This window comes from Rhinopithecus roxellana, chromosome 5 (assembly GCF_007565055.1).
Source record: "Rhinopithecus roxellana isolate Shanxi Qingling chromosome 5, ASM756505v1, whole genome shotgun sequence".
NCBI classification, from domain to species: domain Eukaryota; kingdom Metazoa; phylum Chordata; class Mammalia; order Primates; family Cercopithecidae; genus Rhinopithecus; species Rhinopithecus roxellana.
In genome coordinates, this window is record NC_044553.1 from 171162851 (window position 1) to 171179042 (window position 16192).

Below are 16192 nucleotides of genomic sequence, written 5' to 3' on the forward strand. Positions count from 1 at the left end.
TAATGTTGCAATCATTGCTAATGTTATGAAGCTCACTCTTTTTAAATTAAAAACCGATTTATTTAAAATTGAAATTAAATCATAGTCAGAAATTAGAATTTTGGATTCCTGCCAGTGTCTGCTCACAATTCCCTATTTTGTGAAGAAAACTTTAATTATGTGGTTGAAGTATTTGCCCCTAACTTAGGAGTGAGGTAACGACTCCACCTTTTCCAAAGTTCCTTCTGCCTGTTTCCAGGGCAGCAATGCTCTCTGGGAAAATAAAATTCATGCAAGTTTTACACTAATTTTTAGGGAATAAAAGCAGAGTCCAGTAAGAGTGTGTTTCTGATCAACATTCTGAAGGCAGGTTGCTCACACATTTAACACTGATAAACTGCATTTCTTAGAAAGCTACTAAAACGTGACACAAAAATTAATAAAACATCCACTTAGTCATTAAAGTACTAAACACTTCAATGCCTCCCCATCCAGGAAAAAAAAAGCCTACAGTTATTATAAACTTAATGAAAAGGAAACTCCAGGTACTACATTTTCTAACAGAGAACTTTTCAGGAACCAAATACTGATGGGTCAACTGTTTTCTGAGATAACTGAGCTCCAACCAGCTGGTAAAATACACGGAAACTAGTAATAATCCCTTATATGTTTTTATAGGTGTTTACAAAAATTCCTTCCCATATACTAACTCATTTGATCTGCACAACCACCCTGAGGTTGGTGGGGATGATCATCTTTATTCTACGGTGGAAAAGCTGGGCCTGCCAGAGGACAGGGTCCAGGCCTGAGGCCTCAGGGCCAGGGTGTGGTGGTGCTGGGGCTCCTCCAGAGCTCCTTTCCTTCCAGCATCTGTATCACACCTGCCTATGGTCATAGAGTTATTTGAAAACAACTGGATTTATATACATTTATACTTGGTATGGTATTGTTGATAAATTATCCATTTTGACATGTTGGTTCCTCTCACCTAGACTGTGAGTTTCTCAAGAGCTGCAGCTACGTTTATGCATTTCTTTTGCATCCATGTGGCTGATCAGCACACCCTTCCTCCTACTGCCTGAGTGTTTTAAAGTGTTTTCCCATATATTTGTCAAATGAACATGGTACCCACTCATTGCTCTTACTGGCTTTTCATCACTTCCTCCCCAATCACTACTTTGGGAAACCTCTGTCCCAGGTTGACTGGCTTAGTCTATGTTGATAGTCCCTGCTTAATGTTGTACTGAATTCCTGCTTATTCTGGTTCCTCCAGTCCATGAGTACTTCCAGACAAGATTCTGCAGGTAAAGATTTATACTACAAGGGAAGGCGGAGCTGTAACCACCACCCCGAAGCAGTTAAGAATTTCAGTAACAAGCTACACCACCTTTAAAAAAGTACTGAAAAGCCTGGACAACCTCTCCTATGACATGAGATACCTATGGAGTTTGCTTTTATATATTTTTTTCAAGCATACACTGATACTCCTCCTACCCCTACATTCCTAGTAAGATATATCTACTTCAACAGCAGAGTCATTTGTAATGAACAAAGAATCAGAAATCCATTTCTGACGTCAAAGAGAATGAGCTTCACAAATTTCCAAGAGTCAGGGGGATGACAACATTCTCTGAGGAGAACATGCAGCAAACATTCTAAGTGAGAGGTTTTGAAATGAATTCAGAAATGGGGGAAACACTGTCCCCAGTAACATACGAGTTGTGTGACTCAGATTAACTGAGGGGAGGAAACTTCCTCATGAACTGAGGTCTTAAAGCCTCTAGTTTGCCCTATTTTGCAGGATAAAAGCTTAGTCTAAGACAATTTAAAATTGTACTATTTATGCTTGCTCTTTACTAAAAGAAAGAGAAAAACAGCAATATCAAAGTCTTTTTTTAAAATAATCTTGTAACTATACTGTTTTGCCCAGGTTTTTAAAGAGAGATGTTATCAGGTTTTATTATACAGTTTTGATAGCAACATATTATATGAAATCATCTTCATAAATTTTGTATTAAGGTAGCAGCACCAGTACCTGAAATTGATTCAAAAGGCTTAAGATACTCAATTACTTTTTAACAGTTACACAATGCAGTGACTTATATCTTCTATTTCACAAGAATTTGATGATGTAACATCATTGTAATTGATTCATTCTCTCAATTAAATAAAGCTACTGTGCTTTTCTTTATATGAATGCCACATAGACCATAGAGTTAGATGTATTATCTCCTTTTTCTGTCTCAGATATATTGCCGTAAAGGCTGTATTCTGTTCCTCTGTTAATTCCACCAGATAATTTAATGCCACAGTCATATTTTTAAAATTCTGAACTGCCATGTACTCGGCTGTATTTATATTAGGCATATTTTTCACTGCTAAACTCTTTGTTGCTTACCTTTTCCAAGATCACATTACTGTATAGGCACAGCAACCATAAAATAGACCCAAACAGTCAACCTCCAGTCATTGCCTCTGCTTTTGCACACAGTTCATGAAAAAGTGAAGCCCCTAGTTTTATAGCACATTAAAAGCGGAACCAAAGGTCTTCAATATAAAATGTTGGCTTTGTGAATGCCTATCTTTATTCTGGGTCTGCCTTCGAAACGCATAGCTGTGAGAGCAGAGTTCAGAGGAACACAATAATATTGTTAGGGCTGATGTACTGCCTGCACCTCACAACATATGAAATGCTGTTTATAACTAACTTGTCCAAGCCCTCATTCCTGCTTATACATTTTGCATGTATTGAGTGTTTTCTATGTCTAACTAGTACTTTGGGACAATGAGAGAACAATAATTGTTCCAGTCACACACTTTGTTAATCAGTTTCTAGAACTAGTAGCATTTTGATAGACTAATTAAATGAACCTCTTCCCTTTTCTGGGCATAGATTTTTTTTCTTTCATTAGCTGTTAGATTCAAGATTTAAAACCACACTAACAGGGGATAGTTATGTCTCATTCTGATGTAAGACAGACTCTTATGTGTTTAAATGGGGGAAGAATGACTTCATAAAAGGCAGCCACAAGTACCAGTTAGGTCTTGGTATTATTACAGTAACATTTATCATATATTTCCTTACAAAGACTATCCAGTTAGCAATTAGAAAACTCTTATAACATGACTTATGACTGTGAAAAATGATGCTAGAAAGGAAATTGCCAAAGTAAAAGTTTGCTTGTGGGGCCTCAACTATTTAGCCAATGGCTCTGGTGATAAAAAGCAATTTTGGAAGTCTCACTTTATGCTTCACTCTCTGTAGAGGAGCTTTTTACATAAGTGGTAAAACAGACCTTGCTACCAGCCCCTTTTACATTATATTCAGAGGCACAATCAGAAAACTAAAATGAATCTACCTATGTAACTTAGAGAAGACACCAGCTATAGCTTTCATTTTCTCTTTTACTCTCTGAAATTATGGCTTGCCCTGCAGCTCTTGTCTGTAAGATTTATGTATGACCTAGGTCAGATCTTCCAATATCAGTTGACAAATTTTCTCTTTACATATTTACTGCTTTTCAGGCTTGTATTATTTTCTCTTAAATAGAAAGAAGAAATATAAAATTAAATCATATGGTTGGAATTTTTAAAGAATAGCATTTTCATTTGTTGTGCTACTGGCATCACATTCTAGCTTTCTTTTTTCTCTCTCTTTTTTTTTTTTTTTTTTTTGAGACGGAGTCTCACTCTGTTGCCCAGGCTAGAGTGCAGTGGCGCAAGCTTGGCTCACTGCAGGCTCCACCTCCCGGGTTCACACCATTCTCCTGCCTCAGCCTCCTGAGTAGCTGGGACTACAGGTGCCCACCACCATGCCCAGCTAATTTTTGTATTTTTAGTAGAGACGGGATTTCACCATGTTAGCCAGGATGGTCTCAATCTCCTGACCTTGTGATCCACTCGCCTCGGCCTCCCATAGTGCTGGGATTACAGGCGTGAGCCACTGTGCCCGGCCTACATTCTAGCTTTCAATGTTGAGTTCTTTATTCTTTTTTTTTTAACTTCAAATTTTAGGAGCTGTGGCTATTTTGCAAGGACTCTCTTTTCAAATCAGATGCATGAAGTTATAACCCTGGCTAAATATAAACAGGGATTATGGAAAACTGAGACATTCATATTCTAAATGAAGAATTATGATCTAAAGTATTTATGAAGGGAAGGAACCCCAGAGATGATTTAGTTCAATCTACTCACTTTGCTTTAAGGAAGCTGAGGCTCAAAGGGGAGCAGCGCCCAAAGTCATAGATAGTGCCTGGCCAGACCCTGACAGCTGGGTTAGGAGGCTGTCCACTGTGAGAAAAATGCATGAACTTTGGAGTGAGAAAGACCCCTGGGATTCTACTCAGATGCCCATGGTCCCCAGAAGCCCCCTCCCTTCAGTGGGGCTTAGAGCTCTTGTCTACAAAGTGAAGGAATGAGCTAGAGAAGCCCAAAGATTCCTTGAAGCCAAAGCTTCCTATTCAGGAGCGATGTTTATTTTTCCTCCCCAAGAAAGAAATGGTACCAGCAATCAATCTAATTTTATCTGGCACTGTGTAGGTATTAAAACTTAGGGAAATACCACTTCCAATCCAGTACAACTTGCAAAAACAAAGTGTCTATATCTCAAAAAGCCTTCAATGAGAAAAACAAAACCACTGCTACATGATAAGCTTTATATACATTGCCTAGTACCACTACCTTAAAGAGTTCCCAAACAAATGACTTTTAAATAAAGGAAGAGAACAAAATTTACTATGGCTAACTACAAATGGGACTTTTGGTAAACTGATATGTGAAGATACTAAATGCATTAAGAGACAAAATAAATGGATAATATATACTACTTCCAATAATTTCAGTTGAACACATATAATTCACTTTGCAATCCTATCTCCCCTGTTCATCAGCCTCTGTCCTTGCTCAAGTTCTTATCATGTCTGTGGGTCTATTAGTATATTTTCACAGGACCTAAAAAAGTCACAAGAGGATTTAGCAGGCAGCTACTCAATAGGTCATAAGAAGGAACCAATGATTCTCACATTCTAAGATCTACTCACTGGCACCTTCTTTCTGGCCCAAATCTCAGACTCCAGCTGGGGTGCTGTATTCAGGAGTGACCAGTTTTGAAAAGCAAAAACTGCATATCCCTGAATTTAGCAAGCAGCTAGGTAGGACAGGAAGGCTTTAAGATGCCTACAGGAGGGCACAGCTCTGATGGGACCAGACAGAAAATCATCACAGCCATAATTTAGTTTACTTGGCTCTCACTGCTTCCTGAGTATCAAGGACAATGCATTTTCACACGAAATACAACAGCTGGAGCATTGAGGTACAGCGAAACATTATTCATTCGCTGGGTCTGCCAGTCAGTGAGCAGGAAAAAAAAGGACCTGGCTGCCAGTTCATACTGTTTTATCCTTTGTGTATTTAAAATTGACATAGCGCATGTCCCACCCCACATAGGTGTATAAGAGCCATAGTAAATCTTCCTCTTGGTAACTGGACATTTTAATGTTTAAACTTGAATTTTGCAAGGAAAGCAGGGGCTTAGAATTGTAATTTAAATTGATTGATGTGAATTACAAAATCTTTTTCCTGATGGTACGAGGTCTGGCCACAGAGTCCATTAAGTACCTAACTTTTGAAGAAGATTTTAGACATTTGCCATATCAAACTTTTGTCCTTTCTTTGTCCCAAAAGAAGGGTGGCCTTATTTCAGAATCCAGTTTAAGAATATTAATTGTGTGTGGAGACAGGGGAAAGGGGCAACTGGGGGAAGGAGGTGTTGCTTTTTCTGAGAAAGGTCCTTTAGACTACTCTACTCTTTATGGTGAAATAAATCTGCTACAGCAACATTTTAATGTTTCAAAATGTCTGAGACGGTTTTTCTGGAGCTTTCATTTAGTTTGCACCTCTGTTAGCTTAAATCCTCTACATGATGTTGGAAGTCACCTAGTATAATTCTTTGCCTAATGTAGAAATTCACTTTATAATATTCCAAATATATAGATATTCTGTCTTTGCTAAAAGACTTCCAATGATGAGATTCTAATGATTCTCTTTTGGGCAGATGAAACTGTCAACAAAGTTCTTTCTTGGCCGGGTGCGGTGGCTCATGCCTGTAATCCCAGCACTTTGGGAGGCTGAGGCGGGCGGATCACAAGGTCAGATCAAGACCATCCTGGCTAACACAGTAAAACCCCGTCTCTACTAAAGATACAAAAAATTAGCCGGGCATGGTGGCAGGCACCTGTAGTCCCAGCTACTCGGGAGGCCTGAGGCAGGAGAATGGCATGAACACGGGAGGCGGAGCTTGCAGTGAGCCGCGATTGCGCCACTCCACTCCAGCCTGGGCGACAGAGCGAGACTCCCTCTCAAGAAAAAAAAAAAAAAAAAGTTCTTTTTGGGCTGGGGGCGGTGACTCACGTCTGTAATCCTAGCACTTTGGGAAGCCGAGGCGGGCAGATCACCTGAGGTCAGGAGTTCAAGACAAGCCTGGCCAACATGGTGAAACCCTATCTCTACTAAAAATACAAAAATTAGCTGGGTGGGGTGGCATGTGCGTGTAGTCCCAGCTACTCAGGGGGTTGAGGCAGGAGAACTCTGCTTGAACCCGGGAGGAGGTTGCAGTGAGCTGAGATGATGCCACTGCCCTCCAGCCTGGGTGACAGAGTGAGACTGTCTCAAACAAACAAACAAAACAAGGAGTTCTTCCTTATTTTGAATCCAAGAAGTATGTCTTTCTGGAATATGTGCCCATGATCTGGAGCTATGGCATATAAGTTTAAAGACAGCTTTCCACATATTTGAAGATAGCGGTCATGTCTCCACAATGTTGTCTTTCTTTTTTTTTTTTTTTTTTTTTTTTTTTTTGAGACGGCGTCTCGCTCTGTCACCCAGGTTGGAGTGCAGTGGCCGGATCTCAGCTCACTGCAGTTCCGCCTCCCGGGTTTATGCCATTCTTCTGCCTCAGCCTCCCAAGTAGCTGGGACTACAGGTGCCCACCACCTCGCCCGGCAATTTTTTTTTGTATTTTTTAGTAGAGACGGGGTTTCACCGTGTTAGCCAGGATGGTCTCGATCTCCTGACCTCGTGATCCGCCCGTCTCGGCCTCCCGAAGTGCTGGGATTACAGGCTTGAGCCACCGCGCCCGGCAATGTTGTCTTTCTTGAATAAACATCCCTGTTTTCTTCCTTATGATCAGTTGGTATCTTGGTTGCCCTCTATCCTTCTCCCCTTTATTACTAAGGATACTCCAACAACACTCCCCCACCCCCAAGAAGCCCATGTGTTCCATGGGAAGATGACTTTGTCCCCAGCTCTAGGGTATGGTAGGTGGTTCAGGCCTAAATTAGTCAGCAACATCTAAATCCCCTGGGCACAGGGAGTTGAACTGGTCCAATCAAACTGTAGCTTAAGGCCTTTGGTTGCCTCTGAGGAAAAGAGATCTGCTGTTCCCCTCTCAGACAGGAAGTAGGTTGCTCCAGGAACCCCAATAACTATTCTTGGTCTGTGAAGGAAGAAGCCTACTAAGGAGAGAACCGAATGTGACTTGCTGAGTCAAGTCCCAGCTAAATCCAACAAGCAAGACTAGGCTTTTCAGTCATGCAGTCCAGTAATTTCCCCTTGTGGTTAGGGCTCCTTTGAGTTGAGTTTTCTGTTACCTGAACCTGAAAGTTGCCTGAAGAACCCAGGCATGATTTCCCATTCTCCACCACCACAATCACCTTCGTCTGAATTCGTTTCCATATGTGTATGTTCCTCATAAAGTATGACACCCACACCTGAACACAGACCTCGGATTGACGGGCTTAGATCACCATGTTTTGGGCCCGATACACCAGACAGCAGAGACTCAAGGAGGTTAAAAGTGCATTCACTTTTTTTTTTGAGACGGAGTCTCACTTTGTCACCCAGGCTGGAAGGCAGTGGCGCGATCTCAGCTCACTGTAACCTCCACCTCCCGGGTTCAAGCAATTCTCCTACCTCAGCCTCCTGAGTACCTAAAATTACAGGCGCATGCCACCATATCTGGCTAATTTTTTTATTTTTAGTAGAGACGGGGTTTCGCCATGTTGGCCAGGCTGGTCTTGAACTCTTGGCCTCAAGTGATCCACCTGTCTCAGCCTCCCAAAGTGCTGGGATTATAGGCGTGAGCCACCATGCCAGGCCATGCATTCACATTTCTGATAGCCCTATCACACAGTTGGCTCAAATGAGAGAAAGCAGAGAAGTATATACAACTTACAGATTTATATACTGAAAAAGAAATCAGATACTGAAAAGGAAACACTTTTTTTTTTTTTTGGAGACAAGGTCTCACTCTATTGCTCAAGATGGAATGCAGTGGTGCAATCATAGCTCACTGCAGCCTTGACCTCCCTGGACTAAAGTGATCCCCCCACCTCTACCTCCTGAGTAGCTAGGACTACAGGTGTGTGCCCACCACTCCTGGCTATTTGTTTTGTGTGTATTTTTTTTAGAGATGGGGTTTTACCATGTTGCCCAGGCTGGTCTCGAACTCCTGACTTCAAGTGATTCACCCACCTCAGCCTCCCAAAGTGTTAGGATTACAGGTGTGAGCCACTGCAGCAGGCCCTATACTCTTCTATTTCTGATGTGTTTCATACTGACAGAGTATTTGAGAGTCAAAATGAGTGAATGATAAAAGCAATTACAGAATCTGGACAGTCTGAAGATGCTTCTATTTGTTATTTCTCCCCTTTTATTTGTTTGGCTAAGGAGAGGCCTGCCTAATGCTGAAGTAGAATTATAGACTCCTGGGGTCTGAAAAAAACCTTAAAGATTTTAAAATCTAACCCGGTTCCTCATCCCTATCTAATCCTTAAATCCCTCCTTCATTGCACCCCTGCTGATGGGGCTTCTGTCTGAATTCATCTGGTAAAGGGAAGCTTACTGTCTTCTGACTGACCCTTCTATTCCTTGCCCCACTTCTACCCCTCTGACAGTACAAATCTACATTTTCTCTGACATGAGAACCTTCAAAGTCTGAAGACAAGTTGTCACAGCTCCTCAGAAGGTGTTATGCTCAGGTATTCATGCTGGCAGGGTACAGTGGGAGGATGGGACATGGAAGAAAAGAAAGGGGCCAAAACAATTGATTCAGAGCCTCAGGATTTGTGTTCTTGGTTCCCTGTGATTGCAAAACTTGCTTTGCCAATATGTAAAAAGTAAACTTGGGCTACATAATTACTTTATCGATTTCATATATGTTTATTAAGTCCTTATGCTATGCCAGGCACTGCAGTAGACTCCAGGACCCAAAAGATGGATAGAATACAATTGCTGGCCTACAGAAAGGAGTGACTTAGTAAAGGTTCCCGAAACCTAGTAGCAGGGTTAAGATTTAAGCACAGGTCTTGCACTCTCCTCTAAAAATCACTCAGTATTTGGACAAAATACAACTCTCTGGAGTTTTGCTTTCTTCCCTCAGGGCTCTATAGATTTCAAAGACAGCTTCTCCACATCCTTCCAACCCCTAAAGCTCCCTACTACATGGTGATGTTTCTAGGCATTGTAAGAAAGGTTGCTGCATTAGTTTCGGTTCCACACATCGATTTTTTTTTTTTTACCATGATACATTTGGATGTGGCCGACTGAGATTTTGAGATCAGCTATAATTGCAGCATAACATTATATGGTTCACACAGGATAAGGAGGGAAAGAATCTTAAAACTGGCCAGGTGCAGTGGCTCACCCCTGTAATCCCAGTGCTTTGGGTGGCCAAGGTGGGTGGATCACCTGAGGTCAGGAGTTTGAGATCAGCCCGGCCAACATGGCGAAACCCCATCTCTACTAAAAATACAAAAATTAGCCAGGTGTGGTGGCACGTGCCTGTAATCCCAGCTACTAGGGAGGCTGAAGCAGGAGAATTGCTTGAACCTGGGAGGAGGAGGTTGCAGTGAGCCAAGATTGCGCCACTGCACTCCAGCCTGGGTGACAGAGTGAGACTCCACCGCAAAAAAAAAAAAAAAAAAAAAAAAAAAAAAAAAAATATATATATATATATATATATATATATATATATAGTCACACATAATCTTGTGAATCAACATGTGTCTTACTGGCTTGACTGTAAATGAAATTCAAAATAGATTTAAACAAAATAAGTCATGGATCAAGAATGAACTGGATAAAGTTTGACTTTCTTTCATCTCTTTTTTGTTTGTTTGTTTTGAGATAGGGTCTCACTCTGTTGCCCAGGCTGGAACGCAGTGGCACGATCATGGCTTATTATAGCCTGGACCTCCTGGGCACAAATGATCCTCCCTCGTCAGCCTCCTGAGTAGCTGGGACTATAGGCATGTGCCACCACACCTAGCTGATTTTTAAATTTTTTGTAAAGACATGGTCTCCCTGTGTTGCCCAAGCTGGTCTTAAACTCCTGGGCTCAAGTGATTCTCCTGTCTTGGGTTCCCAAAGTGCTAGGATTACAAGTGTGAGCCAGCACACCTGGCTCCAATGTTTGATATTTGATTCAGAGTTTTACTTCAAAACTCCCATATTTTGATATAGGTACAATCAGATTTCAGTAAACTCAAAGGAAGTAATTGGGGGGAGATGGTGATGAGCAAGAGGGCTGAAGCTGTGGACAAAAGGAGGAAGCTGCTCATCCAAGGTGAAAGCAGACCACAGAAGTATCCTGTTCAGCATTTTTCAGACTCTATTTACCAAATAACTTAGTTCAAATAAGATATTACTTAGAAGCGTTTAAAAATTACCAGACAGAAGCAGAGCTGCTCGTGTGGTTGTGTATACATGTGTGTGGGTGGACCCCATCCCCTCTATGTATTGTCTACCCACAATTCTGCAAATCACTAACCTAGGGCATTTCCATTATTTTCCAGGTGAGGAGGCTGAAGTCCAAAAAGAAAGAAGGTCAAGCAACTAATAAGAAAAGGGAAGACCAGAACTCAGGTTAGCTCTGTCCGTGTGTTTGGGTGGAAATCATATACTGTTAGTGACTTAATTTGTCACTTGTTGGGTGTGTCATTTGCTGCCTCCTATGCCCTCTACCCTGAATCACTGAGTGTTTCCAGCTGCCTGGCTACCAAGAAGGCATAGGGCTATCCAAAGAGCAGGGCCTGGAACTTTCTTTCGTTTAAAGGATTTTACCAACTAGGCCTAGAGTCCAGGTCTCCTCATACCTTATGCCCAGAAGAGTGCTTTCTGCAACTTGTTTCTGAACAGAAAATAAAACAACACAAGCTTCATTACCCCTTCGGTCTCTCCTCCTCTGAACCTGTAGGCCAAATAGCTTCTTCTCTCATAAGACTACTCCAGGCTGAGTGCGGTGGTTCACCCCTGTAATCCCAGTACTTTGGGAGGCTGAGGCAGGCAGGTCACCTGAGGTCAGGAGTTCGAGACCAGCCTGGCCAACATGGCGAAATCTCATCTCTATTAAAAATACAAAAATTAGCTGAGTATGGTGGTGCAATCCTATAATCCCAGCTACTTGGAAGGCTGAGGCAGGAGAATCACTTGAACCTGGGAGGCAGAGGTTGCAGTGAGCCGAGATCATGCTACTCCACTCCAGCCTGGGTGACAGAGTGAGACTCTGTCTCAAAAAAAAAAAAGACTATTCTATTCTCCAAGCTGTTCTTTCCTTTTCCGAGTGGTGGTCACCATCTGCAGACCTTGATGTGTGCATCCTAACAGTCCATACTTGGTTCCAATTGGCTGCCTTGGTTACCCAAAATTCCTTGGAGATGACACCTTGGTTCTGTGCATAAACAGACAACTGCCTCCTTTCCTGGCTCCTAGTGGTCTCTGGGACCCTCTTTCCACCTGGTGTGTCCTGGCAATCTCCAGTCCTAAATCGAATCAGCTCTTTGCTCCTTTTAGGCAACTCACTGATTTTTCAATGAACTTAGCTGTCTGTTTTATTGGCACTGAAGAGGGTTGGGTTCTTAGCATCATTAACATTTTAGTTGAGGAAGAATTCCCAAACCTCCCAGGCATTAATCCATAACTGTTAAACATCTAAAAAGTAATCTGTGCTCAAACAAAGCTTGGCCAGGTCTGTCCCCTTTTTAACTTGGAAGTCAATGAGCCCCTATCCCCAAATCTACCCAAGTTTTCCATACTGAATGGTGATAAGTAAAATACTAGAGTATAATAAAGGTTGATGTCTTTGTCTGGTGCTGCTGCTACTACTGCTGTTGAGGACCATTCTCCCCCAGGGATCCACAGCCAGTCGGCAATTACCTGGCAGGCACAGAGCATCCTGGGACAGTAATTTTCATATCTGCAGACACACCAGTTGGAGGCAGTACTTGAGTGGATGTGTGTGTGAGATAAGGATGGCCATTTAGGCTCACAATCTCTGGATGTCTTATCTTACTTTCTCCCCCACCATCCCTCAAGAGTAAAAAGACCACTGCACTGTGAGTGGGAGACATTCTGGCCCTGTTGCTGAATACCTGGTAATCACGAGTGAGTCATTTAATGGCTGTGAACTCCTATTTCCTCGTCTGTAATCTAAGAGTTGGACTAGATTGTTGTAAGATCTCTTCACATGCTGAAATCCTATGATTCCAAAAAATAGCAGACTGCATCAATAAAAGCAAAGGGAAAGAAGTGGAAGGCCTAGTGGACCGCAGAGCTTAAGAGGGAGAGATAATGGCAAACCTGCCACGTGAAAGCCGGACTGAACACCAAGTTCATTACTTTTTCAATTCTATTTCTGGGGGCTAAACTGATCATTTAAAAATTGTAAGGGAATCATGGTCCCCAGTAACTGAACTAAAAATGACGAGATTCTGTATATAATTCTATATATTATGATGGTGATTGTGAATGATAAATTATAACTCAAAAAAGAAAGACTGTAAAGAAAGGCTCTTGTGGGATCAGAAAAATAATTCATTTTAGTCCTACCTGGTGTGAGACATGGTCATATATTTTCTGAGTTACATAGGTAAATCCCTAAAGAACTTTCTGGAAATATAAATAATACTAATATTACCTAGCTCTTGTTTACCACCTTATATTTTTCAAAGTGCTCCCTTAGGCATTAGTCCATTTGATCATGACAATTTCTCCCCAGCAGTCTAGAAAATGCCCTGTGACATACCAAGCCAAATTCATAGAGGGTGGCAGGGAACCTCTCTGGGGCATGTGCCAACTATCTTCAGGGGCAGAGACCTTAAAATGCAATCACTTCCAACCTCAGATTAGCCTCAGTCATGTCAAGGGGACTCACAAAATTCTCAAACCCAATTTCTTTATCTGGTCCCTGCTACACTTGCCATCTCCATCCTGACACATAACCCCCCTCCTCTACCATGCTCCCCTCTCTTTTCTTACTTCCTTCCCACAGTTACTTTAAAAGTTGCCTAGGAGAATTGTTAAACTGTTAGGGAAATGAAAGTAACAACAGTAGTACTGTTAAAGTACTAGAAGGACATATGCTGCTTTAGACCTTTATCTTTCACTAGATGAACCTCCTTTGGACTTGAGTACCTAGCACATCCTTTCCCATGCTTCTTGCAAAGGGAGAGAAATGGAAGGCTTCCTGGACCACAGAGCCTAAGAGGGAGAGATAATAGCAAAGCTGCCACATGAAAGCCAGACGGGACACCAAATTCATTATTATGACTTGGTGTCCAAGTTAATTACTTTAACCTTCTATTCTATTTCTGAGCTAAACTGATTATTTAAAAATTATAAAGGAACCATGGTCCTGTCCTTCTTGCCTTCAGAGCCTTGGCTCAAGCATCAGCTATCCACTCTGTAAAACCTTCTTGGTTTCCTGAAGTGAGCTGAACACTCCCCTTTCCTCTTGAGATCAGAGCATCCCATCTCCTGGAGGATTCATTTTATATCAACTGCCATTGGTTTTATGTTTTTCTTTCAACTGGACTGGACTCTTCTGAGAGCAGAGGCCGCATCTGTTTCATTTTTGTGCTCCTAGTACTTAGGCACAGAGTAGGTGCTCAATGATAAATAATGTTGAATTGAGACGTATGTCATACAATAGTTTAGAAGGTACTACAGAATCAAACCAACATGAGGTTAGTGCTTTCAAACAACACAGGAATCACAAACCTATCTGGCCAAATACAGATATCTCAATTGAAGTATTAACAAGTAATTTATCTTTAATGAAGAATTTCACATTTCTAAGCTACCCACACTTTGGGGATGATTTCTCTTCCATTTCTGCTCTATTTTAAGGATATACTAGGAACCCACCTCCTGTTTCTGGCATAGGCTAAGCAAATAAAATAATGAGACTTCTTGATAAGTATGCAATAGATATGGAGAATAATTTGACACTGGCAATTCAAAAATTCCTAGGAAGAAGCAAATGTTACTGTAAGTGAACATCTTCATGTCACTCAAATTTCGTCTCTGCATTTTATGGAATATAAATCTGATTTTATGCTTGAAATATCAGGATATTTTAAATGTCTGTATCCTAAATAGTGAGAACAAAAGTAAAATAAATTAAAGCATATAGACTAGACATCTGTTTAGAAAAAAAATTGCATGCATATTGCCCCTTTAAACTCTTGCAAATTAAAGCTGAGTACTTGAAGTTTGGGGTGATTACTCATTGCTATTTTTTCCTTGATTAAAGACCTCACACACAAAAAAACTGTATGTTTAAAAATTTACTTAAATCTTTGATGTTCCAAACTTCAAAAAGTTTACGCAACATAGGATAGATTCTAATACCTCTTTTCAAAGAGTGCACACTTTTTAGGTATTTTGCAATTCCAGGCGTGATCAGCAAACATAAATAAGAAAATGATACCTGTGGTCTAAATTTAACATTGAATACAAGACATTAGTAAACAATCAACATTAGAATTAGTAACAATATATTAGTCAAAGGCTTTTAAAACACAAATAAAATTAAATGTAAAAACTCTAGTACTTCAACATTAGCATTTGAAAAGTGTTTAATGTTTTTAAATAGTTTTAAGAACATACGCTTTCTACTCTATTCTGAAACACATACTCTATCCAGAGCACAATTTATTACTGCAAAATAAATGAATGTTTAAAAGACAGTCTGTCAATTGAAAAAAACAAAACACATTAAAATAGCACGTTTCCAAGCCAAGTTAAACAAAATATTTTCTCCTTGACAAGCTGCTTACATTTAAATGAAAACAAGGCAAATCTGGTCAATAATATGGATTGCATATAATAAAAAGGATCTTAGATCATGTTAATACAAGGATCAGAAAGCAGTAACTTCAATTAAAACTACCCAATTATTTAGCAAACTTTCAGTGCAGCAAATAAATTAATCAGTTTTAAATGAAAGTGCTCAGATAGGTAGCTTTTTGACCTATGAGTAAGTCTCACTAGCAGCAGTCACAGCAAAGCAAGAATCTGCTGAAGCAAGGCAAAGCTCCCAAATCAAACATGTTATTGGTAATCAAAAAGCATTTGCAAAACGTATTTCCTTGGTTAATAGCAGGAGGTTCTGTAGCAAATGCCACCTACAGCTCCTCTCATACTTTGATATGTAGTGTATACGGGTTGAACACACATTCCTCTTACCCAAGAATGACAGAAGTATCTTGGTTTTAACAACAGGGTATTTTCATTTCTGAACTATCCTGTAGAAGGTGCCAGTTGTTATACCATTAAGAATGCATATATTTCACTTATTATCTACCTATGTTTACCTAGTATTGGGATTTAAGAATGCCTCTTTGAGACAAGCAATATGTCATCATTTTGTTCAGCTAACAGGCCTGACAGCCCTGTCTCCTTGAGTTAAGAAAAGTAAATCTCTATTTTGTACACTGGTGGCAAAAGCTGGCAGAATAAATGAGAATTAGCCAATTGGTAGTAAAAGTTTCTGATCCCAAAGATTCAGACTTTCCTTTGATCCTAGTCCTAATTATTCTCTTTGGCCACATGATAGTATTTTTTTTCCAATAAAAGTGATCTTCTCCGCATACTGCAATAATTTATTTGAATGCCATTCTTATGTGTTTTTAACAAATAACATCACTATTCACTATTTCTCTTATCTTTTTGATCCTTTTTTACTACTTATCATCTTATTTGAAACAGATTTTTAACAGATAAACTTGATCGTTACAAGAATATCTTGCTTGCATTTTATTCAAATAATTCTTAAAAACAGCTTAAAAAGCCGTTTGGAATAACATCAAGCTTGCCATCAATCAAACGAAAAAATTCCGCTGGCGGTTGTATAAACATCAGATCAAGTCTGATGTCT

General features: G+C 40.4%; 1 protein-coding gene across 6 annotated transcripts in view; it reads right to left on the bottom strand.

The window, feature by feature from the left end:
* The window catches only part of MAP2K5 (mitogen-activated protein kinase kinase 5), a 268775-nt gene that overhangs the window by 61509 nt on the left and 191074 nt on the right, over positions 1-16192 (bottom strand). The gene's annotated exons all lie outside the window — the stretch shown is intronic.